Here is a 7,829-nt window from a genome sequence, read left to right on the forward strand (position 1 = left end):
CGCCAGGTGTCTCCCCCCCCCCCCCCCCCCCCCCCTTACCTTCTTGGCCAGCAGGTTAGTTTGTCTTCTCCATGCCTGCCTGCAAAATACTCCTATAAGACTTTCTCTACACAAGAAAGTACTGCCATTAGTTAGGAGGCTGTTAATTAATGGCCTCTTGGGACTGACTTTGGTGAGTTTGACCTCAGCCGAGATGAGCTTAAGCCATTCAGTGGAGAACAGTCTGGCAGGAGTGTTGTAGATATGGCTGGCCCTGCCTTGGGGAGGGGAGAAGATGGGGCAGTGTTTTTCAACCTGTTTGAGTTGAAGACTCACCTAAACATTTTCAAAAACAAAAAAATCAGTAAAAATGAAGGAAAACTTTGAACATGCATCTGTTTCTCCCCCTCTTTATTCATTTGCACAGGATTTATGTGTGTGTGGAGGTGAATAAGACCTTTCTAGTAAACATTTGTAGTGGTGTGTAAGGCTATGTGCTCAAGGAGTTTTGTTTTAAGCAGACTTCTGCCAGTCCCTAGTCTTGGAAACAGTGGATGAGGAGAGCTGTCCCACCTCACTGCACTCCGGGTTGTGCTTACCTGCGGCAGTGCCAGACTGATGGACAGCAAGGATCTGACACCAACAGAAGTGGGTCTGTCTTTCTTCTTGTTTGTACATTTCAGGGTGCCCACAGCTCTCAGTGCAGGACCCTGAACCTGCCCAGCATCGAATGGGCTGGCCTGTAACAACCACACCAGGTATAAATGAACAGACTGAATTTTACTTATGACCACCAGTGGGAACAGCCATGTTTGTTTGTCCACACGTGCTAAAAGCTGCCACTGTTCCTCTCCAGATGCATTCCCTTCTTTCTGCACAGGCTGCTTGCTCAGGACAAATTTACTTTTGAAGGCCTGACAATTGGACAGTTCGGGTTTTGAAGTCCCTTCCTCAACTTGGTCAAGTCAGCTTTGTCAGTAACAGCAAGGGAAAGGTCAAATAGTCAATAGCACGAAGCTTTTCAAGCATCCTGAGGCAAGGGACTTCTTATTTTTAAAATGCAAACATTAAACTCATAGATGTGGGGCTTCTGTAGACAGAAATGTCTTAGTTCAGCGTTGGCTGGATTGGCTTTAGGGTATTTTTTATGGTATTGGTAACATTACAGTTGTCATTGCAGCAGGTTGGTGTAATACAGTTGAGCTTATGCTTCACCACATCAAAGTTGGTGGGTTTTTTTTCACTCTGTAACCACTGTTTTGAACATACAGTCTATGTTTTCAGTTTGAAATAGTGGTTAGAAAAGACAGAGGCATGATTGTGTTGTAGAGCCCAATCTTTCTCTGCTGGACTGAAAGTCCAGTGTTGTTCTGACAGTGATTGCCCTCCAGCTGCAATGTTCTGCTCTATAAAATATTGTGTTGCAGTACAAAACCTGCTCCCGGGAGCAGTGGGGCTTGCTGTATATGACCACTTCAACAGATCTGTTTCACCAACAAGGCTCTGCAGACTGGGACTGCCCTGATATCTCTTGGTAGACATTTTGAAGGTCATTTCTGTTCCCAGTGGTGGGAAACCAATCTTTTCAAAGGATCTATTCCAACAGTGGCTGATACATTCTTGGCAGTCCTGTGCCCCTGGCAAGCAAGAGGCAGGAAGGGGCTGCCTGCCCGAGTGTCTTGGGCCAGTGACACAGGAAGGGCATGCATGGGCTTGGATCAGTTACATGAAATTACTGAGAATCTTGTCCATGTTGATTGAAACGATGGAGAAGCTTTCACAAAACCTGTCCTTACACTGTCTTGTAGTCCTTGTGGATTTAAGCACACAAGAGCTCCATTGGAAGACTTGGATGCAGTTTAGGCTTTAAGGCACTTGTTAGAGAGTCCCATATTGGAAATAGCAGTCAGGCTGCAACATGCATTAAAGATATGGGATTAAAGTTTGAGCTTTGGTTAGAGCACTCTACCAGAGGGGCTCTGAGGACTCCACGGTTGAGTGCATTTGCAATCAATTGACAACTTCTGCAGAGTCTGTCTGTAATGGTTACATTTTTTCCATCTGAAAAGATCTGGACATTTTTTCTGTGGGAGCTGTAATCTCAGCATTCTCTGAGTGCAAGTGTAACAGGCTTTCACAGCAGCGGTTCAAGAGGCAAGTTGGAAAAGAAGTGACCTTGCCAATTTTCTGGTCAGAAGTTTTGTTCTTTGCTTCTCTGGTAAAGTCTAAACCTTTTCTGCAAGTTCAAAACTGGCCTTCGTCCATAAAAGGACTTCTGAATGTGCTTAACTGCACTCTTCTTTCCCCTAAAATTTCTTTCAAGATTATGGGGTTTTGTCTATAAAAAGAATGTAATTTCCTACACTGTCAGTGCTCAGTCCACTATTACAGAGAAATGGAATGAACAGAGCAATATAGAGCAAAGGATTATTCCTCTCTAAATTCTAGAAGCACAATTTGATTTTGGCCTTAGATCACAGCGGTTAGGGTCTTAGGGATATTATGTTGCTCTGAAGTTATCCTGGGAAACACTGACCTGGTGATATTTTCATTCCTTCCCTGATGTCTCTTTGCTCCTAGGAGCAGTGTGTTCATTTGTTGCTGGCTTGCACAGAGAACTGGGACAGATGAGGAGGGATGGTTTTGATTCCATAAACGTGCTGTCAGTCCTGGAGAAAGCAGTGTGTGGCAAAGGGGTTATAGGGAGAGAGCTGTGATTAGGGTTAAATGGTGTCAAGTCACAACCACTAAAAGCTGCAATGTGGGCAAGTTTCTTGAGAACTGAGTGAAGGGAAGAAATCAAGACTTTATGGCCATTTCAGAACAATTTTTGACTGCCTTTGAGTCTCATTTGATGCTCACATAATGAAAACCTCGCAAAACACCATGGCTGGCCTGAAAAATTGCTTTCAGTCCCAGACTGTGTAAGCTTCTCTTTTTTCCTCATCATTTTTCTAGCAAGTGTTACAGTAACAGAAGGTGTGTCATTGAAACTCGTGGAAGAGAACAGGGAGAAACAACATCTATCCTGAGCTGCCAATTATTCAGAAATGTATTGGTTTACTGGTTTGGTTTAGTATCTGGAAAACAGAACCTAACAGAGCCTTTTGCACTGAGAACCTGTTACCATTTTACTGATAACATGGTGCATAGTTAACAGAACTTTTAATAGCTGTAGTCACACCTGCTTTAGAGATGCACTGCCAACTTCAGAACAGGATGTTACTAAAGCTTTTGTTGCAAGTTCCATTTGGGAGAGCTGACTGAGCTCCCATAGGATTGGTGCACTTCTGGGCACGCCCCAAACCAGACACTAAACGTTTAAACAGCTTCACTGTAGGTTTGCAGTACTTACGTTTTTTCTGTGTCTGCCTAAGAATGACTGACTGGTGTTTTCTGAGCTCAACTCTATCTCCCACCAAAACTGGAATTAGCAACAAAGATGTTCTTTATCCATCTCCTTGACCCGTGAGGGAGCCTTTCAAAAGACTGAATTTTGTCATTTTTGGGGTAATGAAAATTGAAACAAAAGTGTAAGTATTCGTCCAGGTTCAACACAGCAAGTCAGTGAGAGTTCCCCCTTTTCTGGGATCACTGTTGTTAAATCAACAAAATGCTCAGAAAGCTGCAGAAGTGTCAACTGATGACTCATGGGGTGCTAATGGTCGTATGCCATGTGGGAATTCTGACTGGATGTACAGGAGATTTAAAGTTTTGTCATCTTATCTATCATTTTAATGGCACCACTATTATGCACAGATGAGGAGAAAAAAAATCTACGGAGCTGGAAAATAGAGTGAACTGATGCATTTCTGCATGAAGCCAAATTCAGCTGTTGACTCACTTTTGTCATCTGGCTTTATGAAGATATGTAATTTAGTTTCCTCCATGTAATATACTTGATAGAACTTGATAAAGCTAAATGGGTATTCTATTTTATGGATCTCTACTGAGTAGAACTGAAAAAGGTTTTAGTTAAGTGTTGGATAAACTCATAAATCTCCCAACAGCAAATTTTGTAAATAGTCACAGTTTGTCATGCTTTTCCCAACAGAGAGGGGTATTGAAAACAGGGCACTGGCATAACATTTCCTTAGGAAACTGCTGATTTGTAGAAGTCACTCTCTGCTTAATGTGGAAAAATAGCAGAGGCAGAGAAGAGCTTTCATTATCCATTTCTGCCAGAGACCTGCACTTCTGCAGATTCACTGCACTGAGGGTAAAAGATCTCTTGGGTTTGGTATTGATGGTGAGCTGTGAAGACAGACGTGCTCCAGCAAAAAATCATGCACCTTAGCATCTTCAGGCTTCAGAAACTGCCAGAATATTTTATACAGGGGATTTCAATAATGCATTGAGAGCTGGAAATCAGACCTTAACAGAGTACCAGATGCTTTATACAAGCACTGTGTTACACAGATACATGTTCAGGTGTAGATTGTGATAGATCATATCTGGCAACATTGGGCAGCCTTTTAATGACATGAAGGTTACTGAGACCTTGGGATCAGGTAGGGTAGATGTGTGCCTTTTAATATGTTTGAATAGGCCACTTCAGTGAACCCTTTTTGCCAAGGGTCTTAGATTTACTCTGTCATTAGGTACATCAATTTTTTACAGAATTCAAACTACCTGCTGCTTTTCCTTCCACTTCTTCTGGGCAGGCCCATCAAGGGGCTCCTACCTCTTGGCTCCATCCTCAGTGCTGCACTGAGTCTACCAGCCCTGTCCTTCCCACTTTGGAGCCATCTCTGCTCTGTGGCAGTTTTCTGGGCTGTAGGGATACCTGGGATCTTTCTCTCTGCCCAGAATTGTATTTTACTTTTCTTACTGCGAGTTCAGGGACAGTTCTTTCTGCCTCATGTAGTTTTTGGCATCAGTGCACTCAACAGCCAGACAAAATGATCTCAAATATGATGATGACTTTTAAAATCTGTGAGAATCTGTGGCTGTCTGGAGCAGTGGCTTTCTCACAGTAATTGATGGCAGAAATTTAGCCAGAGAGACCCGCATCATACGGAATTTACACTTAAAGAATGACATGAAATACAAAGGTGGTATTTCTTTGAAAGGTAAATGCAGGTAATCAATAAGGCCTTTCCTGGCTGATGGTTGAATTCAGTATCTTTTCTATGGCTTCTAATATGCAGTCACAAATTATAGTTTGAAGAGATTTTAGGCTGTAACAAAATGCTCTTGTTCAAACATGTGACTAGTTCCAGGACCTGCAGAGAGGAAGAAGGGAAGGGAATGAGAGATGGGAAGGTGGTGAAGAAGGAGGGAACCTGGAACACCTTCACTGTTGCATGGGGTTGACAGTCCCATAAGCAGGGAAGGTGTCCCCTTGGCAGGGCAGTGAGGAGCCTGGGGAGGGAAGTGCTGGGGAAGAGCTCTGCCTTCCCAAAGCAGAGCTGCGAAAGCAAGGCAGGAAGAAAGGAACTCGCCGTGACAGTCCCACGTTACTTTATGGCTGTCTGGCTCTCAAAATGTATTTCCAATTCTACCAGTGAACAGGTGCTTTATTTTGAGAGGAGAGGTAAAATGTTTTCTGGGCGGAGGGTAGAAAAAACTTCATGCATGCAATTACATAAAGTCTGAAAAATGTGGTTGAGTAATAAATCAGAATTGTCTTTTTTTTGTTTGTCTTTGATGTATGTGATGTGTTTTTCACTCTAGTAATCTCTACAAGCTCCAGTGAAATACATGAGGTTGTCTGGTGGTACCACAAGAGATTTACATTCTTTAGCTTACAACCTTCTGGAACTTTGGAAAAAGACATTATTTAAAGGGTGACAGATATTTAGCCTGCTCTGTGAGGCCTGGCTAAATAAATAAGTACAGAGAAAAATGAGAGGGGAGACTTCAGTGGGGACTAAGGAAATGTGATGTTGTTTTGAATGAACAGTGTCAGAAAAATGTTAGGAGATATTGTTTTTTCTAGATGGTTATATAAAACCAGCTGAAACAAATGCTCAGAAAATGAAATGCTAATATGCTGGTAGATGGAGTAAGATTAAATTACTTTTTGTGATTAAACTTACATGAATTAAAACAGTGTATATTAACAAAGTCCTAAAGCCCTTGAAAATCAAGGACTGAAGTTTTTTCATAATGTTAAGAAAAGACCCAACATGGCACCCTTGGGCTATTTAATTTCTCGTGTCTATTAAGGTTTGAGGAAAGACAATTTTTCTTGTTGACATTTTTTGGGTCTGTGTTAATTTATATTCCTGAAAAAAGTGGAGGGGTTTTTTTTTGGGGCAGTGGGGTGCTGTGTATTGGGAGGTGCTGTTTTTCTCTTTCCACAATTTAGACGAGACAAAAACAAGTCTCACAGAAATAAAAACAGAACACTGAGAGGTATTTGTTGCTGGCTCAAGTTGGTCTCAGCTGCAATCTCACCGGTGAATTAGGCACTCAGTAGACTAAAGTAAATGGGTTTGTTGGCTTGCATATATCTGAACAGACAATTCTTAGATGTTTTTTTGACCTGGCTATATGGTAAAGTAATGCAGATTAATTCATTGTTAACACTTACTGGAGAGTGAGCTCAGGATCTCTGTAAGAGCAGGCTTGAAGCAATGATTTTTGCACAGTAACAACTTGCTTGTGGTAATGGCATAAATGCAAAATTACTTTGACCTTTAGGAGAGTTATTCAGTACCGGCTTGTTCACAAGACGACGACTTAAGAGTCCAAAAGGCTGATAATGGAATAATTAAACAGAAAAGCTATGAGAAAAGGCATCTAAAATTGCTTGAGTTACATCTTACCACTGAAGTCCCACACCTAAATCGGAACCCTCTCTTTCAAGTGGGGACTTCAGTTACTGTTTTGTTGAAAACCAGACAAATCCCCATTTGAAAGAAGATATCACAATTAGATGACCTTGAAGTGCTTAAAAATTGTGTGTAGCAGAAGGAAAACCTTCATTCAGCTTCTTGTTTGGATGGATTTGTGTTTGTAACGTGTAAGCCCCAAAGCACCTCTCTTTTCAACAGTCTCGCTATCTGATTTATAGATTTTTTTGATTACTGTGGAAAACTGTATGAACCAGTGAAAAATGCTTCCTGCAGGTACACTGGGGCTAACAGCTCTTAGGCGTTTGCATTTTTCCAGTGTATTGTGTGAAATATTGTCTGTTGGAGACAAACACTTGAGATTGTGGAGCTTTTCAAGGAAAGGCACAGTAAGTGCCTCTTGTCGGTGCTTCTTGCTTCTCTACTGTGCTTCTGATCTGCTTTCCAATTAACGTTCAGTGATTTGGATTGTGGCCCCTTTATCAATAAAGAAGTTTCTCGTGAAGGAGCAGGAAACCTTGAAGATTTCCTCTTGGGTGTCTTGTTTAAAATAGCAGTTCTGTCTCCAGTGTGGGCCACGCAGAAAATCAGCAGAAGCCGTGCACCAGCCTTGTGTACAGTTAGTGCTGCTGTAACCCTCCTAGTGATAAGGAGGGACCTGTCCTGCTGACAGATCCTGTATGTATTGCAGTGCTGTTGGCTTTTCTTATTCTACTGAGAAGGACTCTATAAAAAGTGGTTTTGGGTTTGGGTGGTGTTTTTGTTTTGGTTTGGTTTTTTTCCTTCTATTTTATAAAATTTTAGGCATTTACCAAGACACAGCAAGTCGTAAGGGAAGTTGTCACGTGAGGAGGCAAATCAGCATATATAGGTGGATTAAATGCACCTTCTCCTGCCCAGTATTTTTCCTTGGACCCCTTTAACACACTCAGGGATGTCTTTATTCTCTGTCTTACATCTTGTCTCAGTGATGCAGCTGACCTGCTCTGCCAGTCCCTTTATAGCTGTATTTCATTTAGGATGAAGGCCTTAGGCAGGGAAAGAGGACAG

The sequence above is a fragment of the Corvus brachyrhynchos genome, unplaced genomic scaffold (genome assembly GCF_000691975.1).
Source record: "Corvus brachyrhynchos isolate BGI_N302 unplaced genomic scaffold, ASM69197v1 scaffold105, whole genome shotgun sequence".
Taxonomy (NCBI): Eukaryota; Metazoa; Chordata; class Aves; order Passeriformes; family Corvidae; genus Corvus; species Corvus brachyrhynchos.